At 42.7% G+C, this 7,079-nt stretch overlaps 1 protein-coding gene across 4 annotated transcripts in view; it reads left to right on the top strand.

The window, feature by feature from the left end:
- The first annotated feature begins 3,411 nt into the window (after positions 1-3,411).
- The window catches only part of FHL2 (four and a half LIM domains 2), a 40,034-nt gene continuing 36,366 nt past the window's right edge, over positions 3,412-7,079 (top strand). For 2 of the 4 annotated variants that reach the window (XM_052705737.1, XM_052705735.1), the window contains exon 1: positions 3,415-3,554. The gene's annotated coding sequence lies outside the window, so the exon portion shown is untranslated. Of the gene's footprint in view, positions 3,555-7,079 lie in introns of all 4 variants that reach the window. The other 2 variants (XM_052705732.1, XM_052705733.1) reach the window with 2 other exon arrangements.

The following is a 7,079-nucleotide window of genomic DNA, read 5'->3' as shown; positions in this document are numbered from 1 at the left end:
TTCTCAAATGAGAACTATTTGGCTGGAAGCAAGAAAATGGTCTGGGCCCAGCACAGGCAATTTTGTGTCACACTACAAGAAGGACATCTCGCACTGCATGCAAGGCATTTCCCAGAGCCATAGTAATCAAAAGTTAGCTGCCTGCTGTAAGCTATCTGCCTCCCTCTGCAGTCAGAGGCATGGGCACCTCCGCTAAACTGAAAGCATGCAGATAACTACCTTGGACATGATTTAAGCTTTGGATGGCAAAAAGTGGGTGAGCTGAACTGCTGCTGACAGTGGGCATAGAAAACAAGAAGTCACAGGGCTCCAAGCATTTAATCTTGCACTTAGCTTTGCAGTGATGACATCCTCTTGGAGCCTCAGCTCAAACCATAGGGCAGGAGGGGAAGCCAGACAGAAGCTAGATCCTTGGAAATCAAACATACTGGGCTGTTTCCTATGATAATCTTGTCTGTATTCTCGAGCTCAAATTCAGGTCCTCCTTTGCAGATGTGCTAAAATGTCTCATTTGGAAGAGGAGCAGAGATGACTTCTGGGTACAAAAGGGGAGAACAAGCAAACAGGCTGATGGCTCGATAAAACATCTGAATCTACCATTCCTGATGACAAATGCTAATCCCATCTTCCTCACTACATGTGCTCACAAAATATTGGCCACTGGCAACATCTCTGCAGGCTCCCTCTTCCACTCTGGCTCTGCTGTTAAGTCTCTGGCAGTCAGTATCATATGCACCTATCTCTAAACCCCCCAAATTAGATTAAAGGCTCAAAGGCATCATAACACATTTTTAATCCCTGTGCTACCTGCTATGAACAAAAATGTCAGAACAGCAAGGTCAGATTCCCATGGATATCTGTCAGCAGAGATCTTCCTGTAGAAAAGACAGTACCAGGACAAGCCGCTGAGATTTTCATGTTAAAGCTGTGCTGAAGATTTACATCCTTCTTGGCTGCCTGGGTGCTGGCATCTCCTGTGATTTACAAATAATAGCAGAACGAGTCCTCATGGTGAGGATCAGTGATAGAGCTTCTAACCCCAGTAATGTAATCCGGTAATGACTGGATTACAGGACCTCGATGAAGTTCCCACAGTGGCAGTGCTTTAAAGCTTTCAGCATTTCCTTTGCATTCATAAGGTGTAGAAAACAACTATTCTAGCACAGCCACATTCCTTTGCCTCAGAAGAGAGGATCATCTGAAATTCTTGCTCCATACCCTCCCTTCAGCCCTGTAGGCAGCGGGGCTGGCTCTGATGCTACTGATTCATGTAGATGGTGAAGGGGCCACAGGGTGGCTGCCTCACAGTCTGCATCATCAAGCAGTCAAGTAGTGCCCCAAATAAAACTAGAACTGTTTAAATAGGGTGCTATTCATATCAGAAATAGTATAGTCTGAAGGAGCAGGGAAGTGATCATCCCTCTGTACTCAGCACTGCTGAGGCTGCACCTTGAATGCTGTGTTCAGCTTTGGACCCCTCACTGCAACAAAGATATCGAGGCTGTCAAGCATGTCCAGAGGAGGATCTGTCAGGGGGCCATATTCACCCTAATATCATTCCCAGTTTATTGTTGTTATTTGTATTGTTTATACAAATGCTCTCTGTAATCAAGCTGACACCTGGAGATTAAACTGCCACCAGTGCCCAGAGTACCTAGAGAGGGCTGGGGACCACTGTCTTTTCTATGGGGTATTCTTACAAATTGGCCCAGATCTTTAAACATACAAATGAAAAAATTGGCTAACAGGAAAAGGCTGAAACTATCCAGAGCTGTCCAAACATATGTCCTAACTACCACATTTTTGCTGATTATACGGCTTTTCATAACTGTTTATTGTTCTGGGAAATGAGAAGGGACTGTTTACACAGTAGCTACAGGAACATGTGGCAAAAGGCTGCTAACTCTTGGATGAACAATATTTTCATCAAGAAACAGTAGGATATTTCTCATATCTCCCTAAGCTGAGTCTCTAGGCAATGCTCTTAGGCCACGGAGCTTGGAAGCTGGGAGGTTTCGTACGGACAAAGGCAGATGTCATCTGTTCCAGGAGACTTGAACTCGCACTGTCAAATTATGTTGCTTGGCAGGGGTTGAGGACATTTTGCTATGAGCTTTTTTATGTCGAGATGAACCCTTCAAATGCTTACTTCTGATTGGTTTGGCATTAAAACCATAAAACCTGACTGGGCTCCAAATCAAACCATAAATCCATTTGTCATGTCAAAAACCCTGGCACACATTTTGTATCAGTATCCAGTCTGCATGGCTTGACCAAACAAAGTGTTCAGAGAAGAGCTGAAAGGTGACATGACCTCCTAAAAACTATTGAACTATCAACGCTTTGAAGAGAAGGAGATGTAGAGAATGGGACATTTTTTGGGACAGTGGAAGTAATAGATTGATGGCAGATAATCCTGCTTCAGTCGGAAGAGACAACAGATCATCTCAGTTTAAAAAAGTAGTATTTCATCTGAGACATATGTTGCCGTGTAAGGGAGAATCCTTTTCTTGCACATAGATGTTGCCCAACGCTCTTTCTTCATCCGTGTGTTGAAGAAGATTACCTTTTCTTCTCCTAAAAAGCACCTTAAAATAGTACAACATTCTGATCGAGGACCACAACTGTGCTGCATCTTGCTCTGCAGAAACACGTCGAATACAGAAATGGATCCAGTATGGGCAAAGAGCTAGGCTGTAGTCCTGATTCTGCACTGAGCCTTGCTTGGGCAGTTTCATCTCTGCAGCCAGAAGGGCTGTGCCCACAGGATATGCCAAAAGACCTCTCTTTCACCTCTAATCTCTCATTCCTTAGATGTAGGAGTGCCCCCTAACCCAGCTCTACACTCCCTCACAGTGAGCAGGGGGCCCAGAGGGGAGAGCGGGCTCCTGAGCTGTGAGGCCCCTGCCCACACCCACTGATCTGTGACCTCAGGCTGCTCACGAATGTTATTTTCTTGCTGGGAAGTGACAGCACTGGCACTGTCTTCCCCTGGGATCAAACAGGGCAGAATGAGGAGGGTATACCGCTATGCAATTAGGCTGTATGCCTGGATGGACAGACCAACAGATGAAGGGAAGCTGGAGTTCACCGCATCCACAGAGCAGCTGGCATTTCTGTTAATCCCAGAGCTTTGGGGAATAATCGAGAAGTTAAAGTTGCTTCTAGCTCAATGAAAATATCAAATCATACAATAGTGCTGGCTTTCTGAGGGACACTCACAGGAGATCCTGAAAGTAGGTGAGTGTATTTTGAGATCCGGCACTCTCAAATGGAGCAGGTCAGGAGCACAGCAGCCCTTTCCATTGGGGGCCTTGTGTTGCTATATCTGTGATGCCTTAAAAGGCCGGTGGCACAGAGGTGCTACAGTCCTTATCTCCTCTGGGTGCCTGGGGCTCTGGAGATATTATATTTATAGCTCATCTGAAGTACAAATGTCTAACTGTCTAATTACTAAATACATAGTGTGGGTAATCCAATAAAGCCACGAGTCCCTGCATTTGCTCCCATCCTTTGCACGCTCACAAACGGAGGCACCACCGAGCTGCAGCAAGGTAAGGCAGTGACCTGTCTGGGTTTTACCATCCTTTGGCCCCTTTTCTCCTTTTCACCTTCCTTCTGCAACAGGGGCTGGAAGTTTCTCAGGGCTTTGGGCAGACATCACAAGGGGAGGGCTTCTTTCTCACCGGAAAAGGAGATTTCAGGTTGTTTGTTCATTTCTTGTTGCCAGGGCACATACAGAGTATCTGACTTTGTATTTCCAGCCCGCTTTTGGGAACCAGGTGCTAAGTAGCAGCTGCTCTTTAGTTTCTGCACTAATAATATGCTGTCATGTTTCCATGTTCTCAAGGAATACAACCATGTCTAACTACAAACACTTTCCTGGTTTGAATAGGAAACTGAATGACTTCAGGCGGAAAGTGTGTGATTAGTTTTCTTTTTTCCTCTCTATCAGCATTTTCTTCTTTATGAAAGGGGGAAAAAAGAGGGCAGAAGGAACATTTTATTTTTTCCCTCTTTGAGACAATTTCCTAACAGCCTGCAAGGAAAGAAAGCCAAATTACAAGCGATGCTTGTTGATTTCTGGTTTAAACAATTGCTTGATATGGGTTACAGCAGCTGTGTGAAGAGGGAAAAGAAAGAAAAGCACTAAAACATGTCTGTGTGTCAAAGCACGAATTCTTCAGAACCAGACTATAAAATAGCATTAGTAATAACTGCCAAATGCCAATTATCAGGCCATTGTTACATTAAATTCCTTTTAACCTCATCTCATGAGAGCATTAATTTTCGAATGAAGCTGATAAAAGAAGACCTCTTTGGAAAAATAAGGTTGTTTGTGCATATGTATATGTGTGTATGTATGTGTCTTTGGATGGATTTATGCACACATTTTTAATATAAACATCCTTATAAGGAAAGGCTCTTTCATCCAACGACCACAAAGACTGATACAAAGGTAATAACTACTTATTTTTAGCCCAAGAACTAAAGCTATCACTTTTTACACTAGAGTTTGCTTATTGTGTTAGGAAATGAAATGAAAGGAGTTGTTTTGTTATTTTTTTCCAAAATACTGAGCAACCATTGTTCAGTAGGCTTTGACAGGACCTCAGGTCCCCATCACCTCTGGTTGAACCCAAACCTAAAACTCATATGAAGCGTCACCTCCCTTCAAAGCACTAGGAATTGAGCTCAATCCCTATGTGAAGATTTAAAAGGCAAAAGAGTAGGCCCTTAGCTGATCCCAAACTTCTGAAGGTCCACTGACTTTAGCTGGGATGTAGATATTCACATCAAGTGCTGATTGGGTCCATCACTGTGGAGAAGTTGAATCCAGTCTCAGGGCCGTCTCTGCCTCCATCACAGCAGTACATGCAATACCCTCTGCAGTGTTCTGGGTCCATGTCTGTGCCACTACATGCTCCTTGTATCAAAAATACAACAACCAAAAATAGCCACATAGATGGACTTACTCCCTAACTATTCCCAGGTGGGAGAGCCCAAGCTGATGTTTGCTCAGCTGGCTAGAGTGATCAGTGAGTTGCAATACCTGGGAATACCCTGAGGTCTTTTTTGGTTCATGACACAGCCTGTAAGTCTGCTTCCACGTTTCCGTCTTCCGCTGAGGAGGACACTGCCAGTGGGTTTGTCCTCAGTTAGCATGTCTCGTCTGGATGAGCTCTCCAGGCTTCCTCTGGCAGGAGGCTGTGAACATTTATGTAGACTGCATTGAGACAGCAAGCTTAAGAACAAGCATGTTCCATCTTTTATGTGAAGAACAGCACATAATTTCATCAGAAGTAAAAAGAAGTGGTAAATACCAAATAGTCTGCACGCATGTCTATCTTATCTAGAGGCTTACTATCCCCTCAAGAATGCTTTGGAAGGCTTAACTTCTTCAAACACCACTGCATGCATATCCTTCTGTTCTACTGCATCTATGGTCTGTACTGCTCAGTTGCATACACAGCTCTGATCTGCTTGTCCCCAGTACTGGTGAAATGAGTTTTGTAAATTGGCTGCAGACCAAAGGTAGCACTTCCCACCAACGATCGCAGTGTTGGCTTTGAGTGGGCCACCAGCACATGCTGGGAGCTGCCCAAGCCAGACTTGCTGCTCCCCTTGGCCATTTTTTTCCCCAGGATCCTGCAATTATGTTCAGCTGGTGTGCCTGTGTAGTAAATTGTGCAATGAAGAAGTTGTGCGTGAAAACAACATTTCTAAATAGAGCAGTTTCACCTCCCTCGTGCTTGAAATTTTCTAATGTCCTCAAATTATTTATCTATCATTCAGGCCTCAGACTAAAACAATAGGAATAAAACAACTATTCTGGTTGGCCTCTTAGTATTAAATTATCATTGTTGCTGTACTGACAGTGTTCCCTCTTAAAAAAGAAAAAAAAAAAGAAGCAAAAGTAGCATTCCAATCATGTGCAGCAAAACATCAGTGTTGTTTGTTGTTTTGTTTTTTTTTAAATGTTGGCCAAAGTTATTCAGCTTGAAAAAATGCAGGAACATGCATAGTAGTGCAGATTTTTCAGTGGATTTGAATTTAAAAGTGAAATAAAACAAAAAGACCAAAAGCTTGTTCCCAAAGTGAACCCATGCTGAAGGCAGTCTTTCCAACAATAATACTTTGTTCTTACCTAGCATTTTAATATATGATTAACGGGTGAATATCTTTACTTATTCCTCTCCAAACAGCAAACCACCAGAACAGTGCAGACTTTTGATTGCAGCTGGCAGGAGGCTGGGAGTGGGTAGACTCATTCAAATGCTTCCTTAATACAGAAAATATAAAAGGCCATTTTTACAAGGAAGAAAGCTAGAGAAGAAAGGGAATGTAAATACTGACTCGGGAGTGAAATTCACACCACAGAAAGCAATGGGAATTTTCTCAGAAACCTTCACTGTTTTTTTTAAATCTCAAATTTTCTCCTTTTCCTTCTAATTTTTGCAGTGCTATATTTGAGTAGATTTGTCTCAGCAAATGGTTTTCGCATTTTTTCTTACAAGTCTTCCTTGTTTCATATCTGCGTATTTTGTAACCCGAGCACAGGCAATCTGAAAGCTTCAGACACTGTTGTTTTTCAGTTAGATGAATTGTTACTGGCTTTAATACTTTATCTCTGGCTTTATGTCTCAGTGAGTACAGTTTCACACTAGCAAATGTCAGACAGTTTCAACAGTGTTCATCATTGAACTGATTAGCTCAGAGAAGCATAGGTCATATTACATGGAGTCCTCATTTTTCTGAAAGTTGTTTGAGCAATCCTGCCTGGCTTTGCTCAGCTCATTCTGACACAAACATGGAAGGAACACTCACAGGACACATTTTAAAAGGATCCGTCAAGTTCTCAAAATGTTTCTGGTGATTTACTGGCTACTATTACAAGTACCACTGAGAAGCAGTGAAACTGAAGGAGCTAGAAGATATTTCTCACCTATTCTGCATTATATTTTTTAGTTCTGCATTTTGTGTGAAGCCACCTGTATGGATTTTCTTTTATGGTTAATTTTTCCTACTATCTCAGTGAAGTTTTCATATCACAAAAAATGAGAGGAAAAACCTCTGTA

Source organism: Tympanuchus pallidicinctus, unplaced genomic scaffold (genome assembly GCF_026119805.1).
Source record: "Tympanuchus pallidicinctus isolate F22 unplaced genomic scaffold, pur_lepc_1.0 scaffold6, whole genome shotgun sequence".
Classification (NCBI taxonomy): Eukaryota; Metazoa; Chordata; class Aves; order Galliformes; family Phasianidae; genus Tympanuchus; species Tympanuchus pallidicinctus.
Note: the sequence above shows the minus strand (reverse complement) of the source record. Positions and strands in the feature narration are given on the sequence as shown.